The sequence below is a fragment of the Mus pahari genome, chromosome 23 (genome assembly GCF_900095145.1).
Source record: "Mus pahari chromosome 23, PAHARI_EIJ_v1.1, whole genome shotgun sequence".
Classification (NCBI taxonomy): Eukaryota; Metazoa; Chordata; class Mammalia; order Rodentia; family Muridae; genus Mus; species Mus pahari.
The window spans coordinates 40,257,432-40,271,476 of NC_034612.1; the positions used below are offsets into that span (position 1 = coordinate 40,257,432).

Here is a 14,045-nt window from a genome sequence, read left to right on the forward strand (position 1 = left end):
TGAGGGTATTCCAGGCCCGTCATGACGGGACCCAACGCCTTTCTTTAGCTTTTGGTTCTCTAGCACTCAGCTTCCTTACAGTAACTGTCACCTTTCATGAAGGACACCCCCACCCCCGGGACTGGGCACTCTGAAGAGGGGAACACATTTGAATCTTTGTCCTGTTGAGGTCGGTTGGTGAAGATGGCCGTGCGTTACTGATGCTTGGGTGAATGCCAACAGATCCTGATTTCTGCTCATGATGGACCAAGTTGTTGCATGCTCTATGGACCCACATGGTGTTTATTGAACGCTAACTACGCAATACACTTTATTACTGTTTTTATGCGAGATAACTCACCTATCATAAAGTTCACGACTTAAAAATGCACCGTCCAGGGGCTTATAACACAGTCGAGAGTCAGGTGTCCAGCACTACCGCAAAAAGTGCACTGAGCTCGCATCTCCCCCAATGAAGCCTATTCTCTAGCAAACACTCTCAGTCCCGTGCCGCTCCACCCACCCCTGCAACCTCTGATTTACCTGATCGCTGAGGAGCTTCAATTAAGTGCTTGTTAGACAGTACATACACCGTACATTAGAACAATCTCTCCGTGAGTCTAAGTCTAAAACTCAAACAGTTTTGAGTCTGCGTACTAGCAGCTCAGTGACCTTGGCCGGGCAGGTTATTGAAATTGATTTAGCTTCTCCATATGATGAAGTTGAGGTGTGTGAGAGCAATTTCAAGTTTGTTCGTTGGTTTTTAAAGCAAGCCAACAAACCACCCAACCCCCAGCCCTCTAGCTATGATTTCAATATTCCACCCTAGGGAACCCGTCCCGCCGTTCTGCTCTGAAGAAGACGCTTCCTCTTTCGCCTTTCTTTGGAGCTGTCTATTTCTGGGTTGGCAAAGCAGAAGCTCCGGGTGCCCACAGGAAGCCTCGCCCAGCTTGGGTCCCCACCCTCTAGCGCGCCCCTGGAGAGGGCCTGCCCCGAGGGGCGGAACCAGACACTCCCGCAGCCAATGAGCGAGCGGCTGGGGCCAGCGCCGGGGGCGGGGCTGCACTTGACAGTGGCGGTCGCCCGGCAGCCGAGCGGGCGCAGCGGCGGAGCGCGGCGCGGCGCGGGCACCGGGGAGGGCGCAATTCGGCGACCCAGGGTGAAGCAGCTGGCGGCAGCGGTGCGATGCTGCGGGTGTCCCCGGGCTCTGGCATCGCGCCCTCTTCCTAAGGTACCAGCTCTGCTCACCCCTCCTTCGCCCCGGGAGACCCGCGCGCCTGGGCAGTGGCTTTGTGGAGCCGGTGGGTGGGGCTGGGCGGGGCCGCGCCGTCGGGTCGCTTCCCTCCCGGGAAGAGGTGGGGGGAGGAGGACCGTCTCGGCAGCAGCTGATGGCATCCCCACGCTACGTGCTCCTCCAACCCTGCTGTGTTTTCAAAGAGGGTTTGTTCCGGGACAAAGTTAGGCGCGGAGAGTTTGATGGATCCCTGGTCCCCGAGGCCATGGAGGGACCCGTTGTACACTGCCCTGCACACCTACACTATGCGCTGAACTGGAGCGCAGCGGACCCGTGCACTTTCCCACAGGAGCAGCCAGCCCTGTGCACTTGGAACGCTGCAAGAGGAAATTACTCTGTGGGACTCTCCCAGGGGAAGGAGGCTTTCTGCAGTCGTATCTACACCTCAACTTGGTGGCTTTTGCTTGGCCACAGTGCCCAGGATAAACCTGGTTTAACTAGTAATGTACTGTAGAATAGTCAGTCCATCAAGAGCCGTGCTTTAAAGCCTTCACATTTTTAAGCCTACCTTACCTTCTAACCAAAGATCTCAGATACACTGCGCACAACGGGCCAGCTACGTGTATCGAGTTTAATATCTTATTGCTTTGTGGTTCGTATTAGCTTGCCTTCAATACTGGGGCAGATGCTGTGAAGTGGGGTAAGAGGGGATGGGAGAATTGGTGAAGTTTTGACCCACTTCTCAGAATGTGAAAGGGGAAAAGAATGTACAACATAGCCAAAAGTTTCAGCTATCAAAGTAAGGCGGATTGATTGGATGAGCAAGCACTATTTACAAGACTTTCTAAAATGTAGACTAATTATTACAATTACACTCAACCCCATGCTGGTTAAGAGAGATGGAGAAATGGCTCCGTGGTTAAGAACACCACGGGCTTGGTGAAGACCTGGGTTTGATTCCCAGCACACAGAGCTCACAAACATCTGTAGCTCCCGTTCCAGGAGATCCAACGCCCTCTTCTTACCTTCGCAAGTACTGCATGTACGTGGTACATACATTTGTAGGCAAAAAACGTCCATACGCATAAAATAAAAATAAATAGATGTGTTAAAAAAAAACTTAAAAAAAAAAAAAACCCTGGCTAAGCCAAGAATGTAGAAATCGGTCTACGATAAGAGATCTTGGTAGCAGTAGTAACATCGAGCTACTGCTTAATTTCACAATTGGCAGATTTTAACAAATTTTTTGAATTCTATCCAATTCTAATACTTTCCTGATCACACATAGATTTTCACATTTAGACTCTTCCTATCATCACACCTTCATACTGTAAAACAACTTTTCAGTCTCCTTATCCAGGGACATATTGTTCAGGTCTTTATAATTTACCTACACACACACACACACACACACACCATATTATGTCTTACAAAAACTCATTTAAGAAAATTTCCTTAGTGTGCGGCATTGACTCTGTGTCGGGAACTCTCTAGGTGAGATTTAGACTTTTTATTATCATTCCAATGTAGCACCATTGCCTTTCCTGAGTTGTCTGACTTCCCGCATAGTTTTGATGGCCCTTGAACTCCCTGTGGTCTCCCTGCCTCCTCCCCCACCCCACCCCCAAGGGTTGGAATTACAAGCACAAGTCACCATATCAAGCTGACTTGACTTTATTTTAGGTAACTTCTTAAAGACCACACGGGAACTGAGTGATTAAGGTAGGGTTTGAACCTGAGTCCGCTTGGCTCCCTGACACCATTCTGTGGCATCTCCAGGTGTTTCAGAGTTGCGCTGCTGTAACACAATAGGGAGTTGAAATGTATGTCATCTTGTGACCTGATATGTCAGACTTATCCATAGAAGATTTCTTCTCTCCGGGCCACTGTGTGCCCTGTGTATGGTGGGGCAACCTCAAGTGCTCCATCCCATAGGTCTGACTTTGGATGTCTAGATCTCTGAAGCCCTGGCCCTTTCAAGCTCCCACATCCCCCACTTGGTGCTTAAGGAGTAATCTACTCTCTCTGTCATCTGAGTTATTTTAGCTCTGCACAGGAGCACACCTTGCTGATTGGCAACAACACATTCCCTGCAGTGTTCACAGTGACTCACGTGTCCTACCATCCCAACTGTCAGAGAATTCCTGACAGAGGCTGGCCTACTTAAAAGGGAAGACTAAAATGAATCTCAGGGGAAAGAGATTAATCCGGAGAATCCCCCAAATTCCTTAGTACTGACCAAAAGGAGTGAAATCAATGTTCTAGGGATGGGAAGCAAGCCTTCTTCACAGTGGGAAATGCCTCATTGCTGTGGTGACCTGGTGGCCTACTGATGGATGTGGTAGCACACCTGTTTCTAACTTGATATCTGACCGAGGAACTTGTCCTTTGACTGGACAGCATGAAAAGTCATATTGCAATTGTGACCCAGTAAGTTTTGAAGCTGTCCCTAAGAAAATTAATTCTGTTATAATTTACAGCCATTGCTATGGATTTTCTTTTCCCAATGGTGTGTGTGTTTGTGTGTGTGTGTTTGCTTGGTATGGTTCTCAACTCTCTTTGGTTCAGGATGATTTCACAGCGCTAAGCTAAAAAGGAAACAAATACATTTGGGGCTTTGACCTGCTCCCTGAAAATAAATCCCTATTCTTGGCATTTGGCTGCTATTACCCTAAGTGGGTATTACAGTCTCGGAGTCTGTGTGTATACTTTGGAGTTTCAAATAAAGCCTCCTGTGTAATGGTTTCACCCCGTCCTCTCCAATGGCAGTAAGGTTTGCGTGTCTGAGGCAGCTAGCTCCGTTTTCCCCCATCTCTTTGCTTCTAAACTACAGCGCCAAATGCCAGGGAAAGTAGAACCTGACATTTGGTTGTTGTGGTGTTCTTGCCCCAGAATGGAAGGTTAACCAAACACATGTTTGGACTAAGGGTCTCTGCACTTCTTTAAAGGGCAGTGATCTGGGACACTATGTGGAATTAGTGACATTTTCCAGTTTCCTAAACATCACAAAAGCATCACGTGCAAAGATACCATGAACTTACAACCATCCAAACCAAGTGTTTCACTGTGTTTCTAACACTTATCACGAAACAATGATCCATCTTGCTTTTTTAAGTCTGACTCTAAAATGTCTCAGCTGGAAGATACGGGTTGTTTTGTTTTGTTTTGTTTTTTATGTCATAAGGGAAATTGAGAATCTGGACAGTTTTAGGGCATGTCACTTTAAACACTGTGTGTATAGTCACACCAGTTCACTATGGTTTGGAGTACCCTTCCCTGGTACTCTAGCTTGCTTTCCTATCGCTGTGATAGAACATTCTGACTAACAGTAACTTAAGAAAGAAACAGTTTGAGCTGGGCGTGGTGGCGCACGCCTTTAATCCCAGCACTCGGGAGGCAGAGGCAGGCGGATTTCTGAGTTTGAGGCCAGCCTGGTCTACAGAGTGAGTTCCAGGACAGTCAGGGCTACACAGAGAAACCCTGTCTTGAAAAACCAAAAAAANAAAAAAAAANAAAAAAAAAAGAAAAAAAGAAACAGTTTATTTGGCTTATTAGGTGTGCTAGTTTTTGTCAACTAGACCCAAGCTAGAGTCAGCTGGAAAGAGGGAAATGGCAATTGAGAAAGTGTCTCTATCAGATTGGCCCTTGGGCACATCTGTGGGGGCATTTTCTCCATTAATGATTGATGCTGATTGATGTGGGAGGACCCAGCTCGTTGTCTGCGGTGCTGCCCTCAGGCAGGCCCTGGAGTGATCAGAGGAAAGCATCTATGGAGAGCAAGCCAATAAGAGGCATTCTTCTGCAGCTCTCTGCATTAGTTCCTGCTGCCAGGTTCCAGCCTTGAGCGCCTGATGATGGAGTGTAAACAAGGCCTATTCTCCCCAAGTTGCTTTTAGTTATGATGTTTAGTTATCTGAGCAACAGAAACCAAACTAGGACACAGGTTATGCTCTGTAATTGGGGGAAGCCTAGGAGCATATCTGGAGGCAGGAACTGAAGCAAAGACTACACAGAATATTGCGTGCTGGCTTGTTGCCTCTGCCTCCTGCTCAGCCAGCTTTCTTACAAAACCCAGCTCCACAAGCACAGGATTGGTACTTTCCGCAGTGGGTGGGCTCCTCTGTACCAATTAGCCATGGAGAAAATGCCCCCACAGACATGCCCACAGGCCACTGTGGCAAAGGCTATTCCTGAAGGGAGGTGAGGTTCCCTCTTCTCAGCTTTCCCTGGCCAGTGATGGAAAGACTATGTGTATGCATGAACCCAGCAACAGACTGGACTGTGGCTTCGTCAGTGAGTGTCTTTCTTCTGTCTGGTGAAGCATTTGTGCCTTGCATTGCAAAACACTATGGAGATGTCCACCAAAGAGAAACATTTTCTTTAGTAATCTGCTCTTTATACCCTACAGCTCTCTCTCCTGCCTTGGTGCGGGACCTAAGATACTTCTTGCAGTGTCAAGTGATGTGTGATCTTTGTTAAAAACAACTTAAATGATACATTGTTGCATTAACTTTGGGGGGGGGGAGGGAATGTGAACAAATGGTTGCTCAGCCCAGATAGGGCACTGAAGGCAAACCCAGGAAGCCATTCAGTCCAAGCCTAGCTTGGATGAACCATTGAGTTCAACTGGGGTCACTTGCAGGAGTGTAACAACTTGCAGGTGTCTCCTTCCCGGAAAAGGACTATCCACCCCCAGCAGCTATCTGCTTATGAGGGGTGGGTCTCATGTTGCCATGGTGCAGACCCTACCCTCCGCAAGGGAATGCTCGTGGGCTCAATCTTGTGCTGGTCTACTCTGGATAATAACAGATGCTCTCATTTCAAGATAGCCCTGGCATGTTATCCCCAGAGGATGGACTCCCATGACACGCAACTCTGTAAAAGTGAGAAGGAAATGGGCTGCTGTGGCTCAGCTAATGACCTGCGCGTGCCCCCACTGTTGTCAAATTGCCGCCAATGTCAATAGATCATCGGTCTTAAAACACACTGCTCTTGTGGCTGTTTAGATGTGGATAAAACAGCAATGGCTTATGCTGGTCTGCTTATTGGACCGTAGGCTCTGGGAAGGCACAGACCATCTGTGTCCGGTTCTGCAGGAGATGGCAACCACTTGGGACAGTGACACACAATAATCATGTCTAGAATGAGTTTGAAGACCCTCCACAGAAGGCATGAAAACACTTCAAGGTGTCTTCAAATTTTGATGTCTTTAAGAATGCCAAGTGCACATCAGCAGTCAATCCTCCCTCTGATCTACAGAGACCCTCTTTAAAAATATTTGATGGTGTTATAAAACTAGTTAATGGTAGATTAAATTTGAGAGCTTTTATTATTTCTCATGGAAGGAATTTATGTTTCATATCCGGGCCCTTTTATACGACCTAAACTCACTGCTCAGTGTTTTCTTCTTATGCAGTCAGCGTGTTGTGTAATGAACAGGAAAACGTCTCCTTTCTCCAGTTTGGCCACTGAAGCAGGAGTCAGAGCTGCGGCCTTCCCTGGATGTACAACACTGAGAACCTGCGCCTACCTTGTGTTTTAATGCCAGAAAGGGCTATGTATAGAGTTTGACATGTTGCAGAGAAAAAGGAGGAAGGAAAAGAGAGAAGGAAGGTAGAAAAGAAAGGGATGAAGGCATGGAGCAGAAGGAAAGAGAAGGAAGGAAAGAGAAGGAAGCCTTGTAGCACGGTGTAGACCCTCACCTCATCTGTCCGTGGCTCAGCCTCCTCACTCCTGCCTGCTCAAACAGAATGCACTTCTAGACCAATTGAGGGAAGGCGGACAATTACATCAACAGGAAGATGGACAGTTAGTTATGTCAACAGGAAACGCAGTCCCAGGGACCTGTAACGAATGCACATCTCCCAGAGAACCCCAGTCTGTGTTTGTCACGGTTGATTCTGCAAAGATACACCTGCTTCCTTCACAGTGACAGTGGGGTCTGAACACACAGCTCACTTGTGGGGTTCTAAGCTACATCCAGGCTACCGCTGAGAGGAGACTACATAGTGTGGGCAGAAGGTTACCACGGAACATGCCTGGCTAGAGGTGCTGCAGTTCAATTGTAGCACTGTGATGGCAGACCAAGGCTGGGTCTTTTATCTAGTAGGAAATAATTTTAATTGAAAATTTTTAGCTATATACACCGACAAAACTTAAACATAATTGCTTTTTGTTAAGTATTGTTAACATAAGGCAAAGTAATGGAAATTACAAGAAAAAAAAGTTTAATACATGCTTGCTGGGTACAGAGTTTGGGATGACAGAAAACCAATTGCAGAGTGTGGAAGATGTTCTGGATACCTGGTTTAATCTGGTGTAATAAGAAACAGAAATGATTGTCATTAAGCAAGATGTTTTTATTTTATATACCCACGTTCTCCCAGAAGGAGACCCTGAGATGTCAGAATATCAAGATACAGAGACTAAAACTTGTAGTTAATACATGGAGGCGGGGCAGGAAGTATTTTGATGGTAAACTAATGAATTAGTCCCATAGATACATAGAATGTTCTATAAAAGGAGCAGGAACGCCTACCTCAGTATCTGATGGATGTACTTATCCAGTAAACATTAATTATGTCTGAGTCACCGTGCCAGATGGCCCAGCCATGCTGCACTAGGTCCTTAATGGCCACGGTAGGCAGGTATGCAGTGTTGATCCTGAGAAAGCCAGAAAGCCTGTATTGCATAATAAAGCTCCCCTTGGGTGAGCCACCTTAATGAAAAGGACATACCACATAAGTCGATTAGAAACTGACTGATGAACCAGCTGGGGCGTGGTGGCGCATGCCTTTAATCCCAGCACTTGGGAGGCAGAGGCAGGAGAATTTCTGAGTTCGAGGCCAGCCTGGTCTACAAAGTGAGTTCCAGGACAGACAGGGCTACACAGAGAAACACTGTCTCAAAAAACAAAAAAAAAAAAAAAAAAAAAAAAAAAAAAAAAAAAAAAAAAAAAAAAAAAAAGAAAAAAAAAAAAAGAAACTGATGAACCTCGGCTCGAAGCTGTGGCGGTTGCTGTGCAAGACCTGCAGAAGATGATCAAGGCTCTCAGAATTCTAGCATGGAGATCTGGCAGTTGATTGGTTGCTGAGGCAGAGCCATTTTTCCTGGGGGTTGCAGTCCCTGGAAGGTTGTCTGTGAATCGAGCAGATGACCCCTCCCTTTGTGAATATTTTGAAAGTGTTTTCCACTTGTAACCTCTGGTCAGCCAAGAAACGTTTACTTGATCCTGGATACACAGATGTCTTAGTGACCGTTCTATTGCAGTGAACAGACAGCCATGGCCCAGACAACTCTTACAAAGCAACTGAGGTCTTGTTTGTGGTTTCTGAGGTCTGGTCCATCATCGTGGCAGGGAACACGGTGACATGCATGCATGCCACTGGAGCTGAGAGCTGATGTGCAGGCTGAGAGAGCGAGGAGGGGAGGGCAGAGGCAGACAGACAGACAGACAGACAGACAGGACACAGAGAGAAACAGAGACAGAGAGAAAGACAGAGAGACAGAGACAGGCAGACAGGCAGGCAGAGAGTGCATGCCTGGGCCTAGCATGGGCCTTTAAAACCTCACCCCATATACATGTGTGCTCACACATGCACACATGCACACACACTTCTTCCAACAAGGTCATACTTACTCCAGAAAGGTCACACCTCTTAATAGTGCCACTGCCTGGCATCTAAGTATTCAAATTTATGAGCCTAATGGGAGCCATTCTTACTCAAAGCACCACATTAGGTAGGTGAAATAGGAAATAGGTATGAAAATCAAGCATTTGCTGCTAATAGATAAATTTATTTTAAAACAGCTCTTTGCTGTATGCATAATTTTGCTGTTTATTGAAGACTACAGCAAATTTGCATACTAATGAGATGGAGCTGCTTGTTTGTTTTGACACAAAGAAATTATGACAAAATATTAAATACTCCAGGGCATCACACAGCCTCAGTGTTTCTCAGAGTTGGTCAATATTTTGACCGATCAATACTGACAATACTGCTTCTATAAATAACCCGGTATTATAAAATGGTAGACGTGTGTTTACAGCCATTTTCAAAAATGGTTGGAAATTCTATTTTTAATCCTGAACCAAAATTCTTTAAGGATTTCTTTCTTGTATGAAATTCAAGTTGTCAGCACAAGCAACAGTTTTTAAACTCAGTCATTCCAAGGGCACCGTCCAAAGACGCACTGACGGAATAGCTGCTGGTGGGGGAATAATGGTAGGGAAATATTAAGTCTCGGATTTCTATAATTAAACCATTATATTTCAAGGCAAACAAAGAGGCTTTGCATTACAGGAAGAACACAACAGTTGACAAGGTGGTGTGGTCTGCAATCGGAGCCAAGATTTCAGGCTTTGCCCCCTGGCATGTGTTGTGTGCTCACTACCAACACTAACGCTGCTAGAACAACCTCCAACTTGTCACCTCACCTCTGGCTTGCTCCTTGTGTGTTCAGGAGCCTTTCCACTGTTGTCAACTCTTTTGTGACTTGCAGTTTAAGAAACTGATACCTGAACACTTATGTATAGCGGCTACTGATATTTATTAGTGTTTACATCATATTGGGTACAGTAAATCTCTAGCTATACATGGCGCAAGGCATGTAAGTCTGTACAACCCACACTATTTTATTTAAGAGGCTTACGCTTCCGTGGATTTTGGTATCCTTGAGGGTCCGGTTTCCCCGCGGATATGGAGAGTGATGATATTGAATGTTTGGGGCATAGAAAGGGCTGTGACTCAAACAAATCTGGACTAGCTGTCCCTTCGTGCACGAGAAGCAATCGATGTCTGTTGCACACTGTGTGGTTGGCATTGGGCTTTGTATTTTCAGCTTAGATCATTTAATCCCCCTGTGTGGCACAGCCAGTTACTGCTGCTGGGAGCTGAAGAGTGAGCAGGTTAGGTCTCTGCCCAAAGTCACCCTGACAGCCAATGATAGATTTGGAGCAAGAGCCTGGCATGTCCTAAGAACTGTCACTTCAGCACTAGGCTCCTGCACATGAGCATCCTTGTCCATTATGTGGGGGCTATGGGTTTCTTCCTGGATGGTTGGTTCTAAGTCTGTAGGGTCATTTGCATCGGGTATCCAGTGTGTAGATGCTTCTGTTGCTACTGCTGATTCGGGGGCCTCACTCTTGTGTGAGGGTCTTGTGGATGTTCTAGGCATTTCCTCTTTCAGATTCAGCCCAGCCATGTCAGGACAAGACTCAGCCTCACCCTTCACCATCACACACATACACGACTCCCTTACCAATCTCTTCAAGTCCAACTTCCACAGAAACCCACATCCTCTACACAAACAATCAGATGAATGTGGGAGGCAGATGGGAAACGAGGCACTTTAAAATGAAACGGAGCAGAACGTTCTGTATCCCCCATAGGAGGCTTCCCCCGCTCATACAGCCGTAGAATTAAATCCCCCAAAAGTAGAACAAGAGGAATGTTTCCATTCAAGGCTTGTGTGCCGAGATTAGGAGCTGTCATCTTTACTTGCTGGCTTTTAAATTCTAGATTTGTTTTCTCCTTCAGACCATAGGCACCTTGCAGCATCTAAGCACTGACTAAACAGTGTATCTAACCACAGAGTCCACAGCTCCAGGTAGATAGCGGATCTTAAACATTCTTGCAAATATACTGGAGCCAGCGAGGTCATCACAGTGCCCCATGTGTGTGTGTGTGTGTGGGTGCATACATGTATGTTTTCATGCATGTGTGTTCATGCCTGTGTGTGTCTGTGTGTATGTTGTACATACATTTATGTGTTCATGCATGTATGTGTACACGTGTGCACATGCATGTGCATGTGGTGTGCATACAGGTATGCACAGTTCATGTATGTGTGTGCACATGTGTGTGGTATGCATGCATGTATGTGTTCATGCATGTGTATGTGCACACACATTCACGTGTGTGTGTGTGTGTGTGTGTGTGTGTGTGTGTGTGCATTCGCCTGCATGTAGAAGCCCAAGGGTGGAGTCAGGAACATTCCTCAGTCACTCTCTACCTTATTTATTCATTGAGGCAGAATCTCTCAGCTGGGCTCACAGTTTGCTGATGTAGATAACTTAGCTCGCCAGCTTGCTCTGGGATCTCATTCTCCAAGGGCTAGAATACCTGGCTACAACGTCCATCCAGTTTTAATGTGGGTTCAGAGGATCCAAACTCTGGTCTCCATTCTTACCTACCAAGTGCTTTATCTACAGAGCTTTCCCTCCAGCTGCCAGTGCCAAAACACTTGTAGAATATTCTCATATGTAAGGAATGTGCTCTCAGTGAGTAACCATTTGAGTCTTTAGGTAAGAAAGCAGGAGAGAGTAGAAACTACTCATAAACCTACCCCCCCACCCCGTAAACATAACTGATATTTGAATTTTTATTTCTTCCCAGACAGTTTTTCCAAGTTTTCATGTAGTATTTACAAAAATAGAACCATTCAATATGTTATCTTATAAGCTGATTTTTCCCAGGAAAAAAAATATCCCAGATATCTATCCACAACAGCAAAATTACATAAATTATTTTGGGCAGACGGAAGCAATCAGGCTGCCATTCGTGTGTCTAAGACGCTATAGTAATCACATCTTGGAGCTGACGAGGTGGCCCTGTGGTTAAAGATATTTTACTTCTCTTCCAGAGGACCTGGGTTCATTACCCAGCACCCACACGGTAGCTCACAATCCTTTGTAACTCCTCTTCCGACCTGTGTGGGCTCCTGAACATGGGGGCACATACATCCACTCAGGGTCTGCCCCCCCAACACACACATACACACGATACAATAATAATAAACATTATTTAAAAATGAGTAAATGAGACCTCTGCACTGGGGGCTCCCTCTACCCCAGCCATTAGCCTTCTACTGTTTGTATGGACTACATGGGGTCCCAGAGTTCCTGGTGGCTTTGATGGACTTTTCCTGCCTAGTATCCAGTGATGGATGAATGTCATGAGACACACAGCCCCATTCACTGCCTCTTTAAACCAAGTCCATCTGCCCATAAAAACGGTGCCATTAAGAAACCTCCCCCACCTCCACCCCCATCTTATAATTAACATTTCTGCAGCTGACTCTCAAGGATTCCCTTCTCTTGGGAGCAAAGCTACCAAAGGTAATTGAAGCCCACGGATGCTACCCAAGCTGCATGGCCGTCTAAATCACACACACACACACACACACACACACACACACACACACACTCCGTCAGTCTTGGTAACTGCTCACAAATGGACTGCTTCCAGCTTCTCCTCCACTGACTTTCCCTGGATTCAGAGTCTAATGAACAACTGGGTAGCCAAACTTCGGTTGCCAAAGAGACACACAGAAGCTGTGTGTCCTCACTGACGCCCCTCTGAGCCAGCTGAGTGTGTGACGGGTGAGAGTTACTCCACCCTGCTTCTTCTCACTAGATAGGGTGCCCGGGAACAAATACACATACTCCTTCTGATACTGTTTCTCCTTTTGGTACTCTTTCTCCAAAAGCAGATCATAGCTCGAAAGCCATGTTCTAACTAATTGGTATTCTTTTGTTTTTTTTGATGGCCAGGACTGTTTTATTTGAGTCTGTCTCCACCTTGCCTCCAAAACTCCTGCCAAAACCACAAACAAATCAAAACAAAAGACATAAATGTAACATGTATGTCTGTATACACCATCAATATAATATACAGCTGCACACATTTTTAAATGAATGCGAGTCATCCTTCTGTAGCTACAAACAGCTTTGCTTTTTTAGTTGCCCCTTGGCGGAGCACCCTGAACTGAGGAACCAGGAATTCACTCACCTTCAGGCATCCCTGTCTCCTGATTCTCTCCACCACCCCTCCCCCAAAGTGAAGCCTAGACCACCAATTCTACTTGTCGGCCTCTTGTCTCTGAACATTTTCGTATCCTGCACTTTTCTTTTATTCCCTCTCAGCAAAGACATGGATGCCTCTCCAAGAACAATGTTTACCATGTTTCCTGTGTCAGTCACAACTGTTAAGGTCCCCTGAGACTGCATAGCTAATGTAAAAGATCTTTCCCTTAAAGGATGTCATTAGCCATTCACCAGGCAAGGTTCTTTGTTGCTAATTGGATGGAAGCCATAAAGAAGGGTCACTGCCCTCTTACATCACAGCCATTATGGTTTAGGTACCGAAAAACACTTATCTACCGACATGGCTTCCGCAGGTTGGCTTTGTAAGTGCCTGCTTCATCAGCAGAAGTGGTTATGAGCCTATTTAAATAAGCTATCAATAACCTCAAAAGCTTTCCAGTACTGATGCTCACCACCACTTACTGGTGACTGCAAACTGGGTGAGCACCTGCCTCATGTTTTAGCTTCTCCCGGGTGTTTGTTAAACCGGGCATTTATCAGGGAGGCCAACGACACACAAATGTGCTATAATAATGTGCTTTTCCTTGGTCTTTTAAACTGAAATGAAGAACTTCATTCTTCATTGCGTTATGCCCTTCAGTCCACAAATGAATACTAGCTGTGTTGAAGAAATATCATATACGTGTTTAATATGGTCGGGGTGGCACAGCCTTCTGAGCTTCCAGCTGGGGCTGTGAGATCAACACTGTAGGTCAGGAAGCAGCCAGAACAAGAGACCCGCCTGTAGCTCACTCCCACCTCACACCAGCACAGTGCCTCAGGCCCGAACAGTTCAGAGTGGTGGCCAATACCAGCTGGATGCCCTCCCTGTCCAGTATCTTGACTAAGGGCTCAGAGAACTCCAAAATGTAAGAACTGCAACCCAGCTGGTGGTGGTACGCTGCTTCCTCCTTCTCCTTCTCCTTCTCCTTCTCCTTCTCCTTCTCCTCCTCCTACTCCTCCCCC

At 46.1% G+C, this 14,045-nt stretch overlaps 1 protein-coding gene across 1 annotated transcript in view; it reads left to right on the top strand.

Annotated features, from left to right (window-relative positions):
• Positions 1-1,115: 1,115 nt before the first annotated feature.
• Fry (FRY microtubule binding protein) overlaps positions 1,116-14,045 on the top strand; it is a 398,256-nt gene continuing 385,326 nt past the window's right edge. Inside the window, exon 1 of the mRNA XM_029533782.1 lies at positions 1,116-1,210. The gene's annotated coding sequence lies outside the window, so the exon portion shown is untranslated. The remainder of the gene's footprint in view (positions 1,211-14,045) is intronic.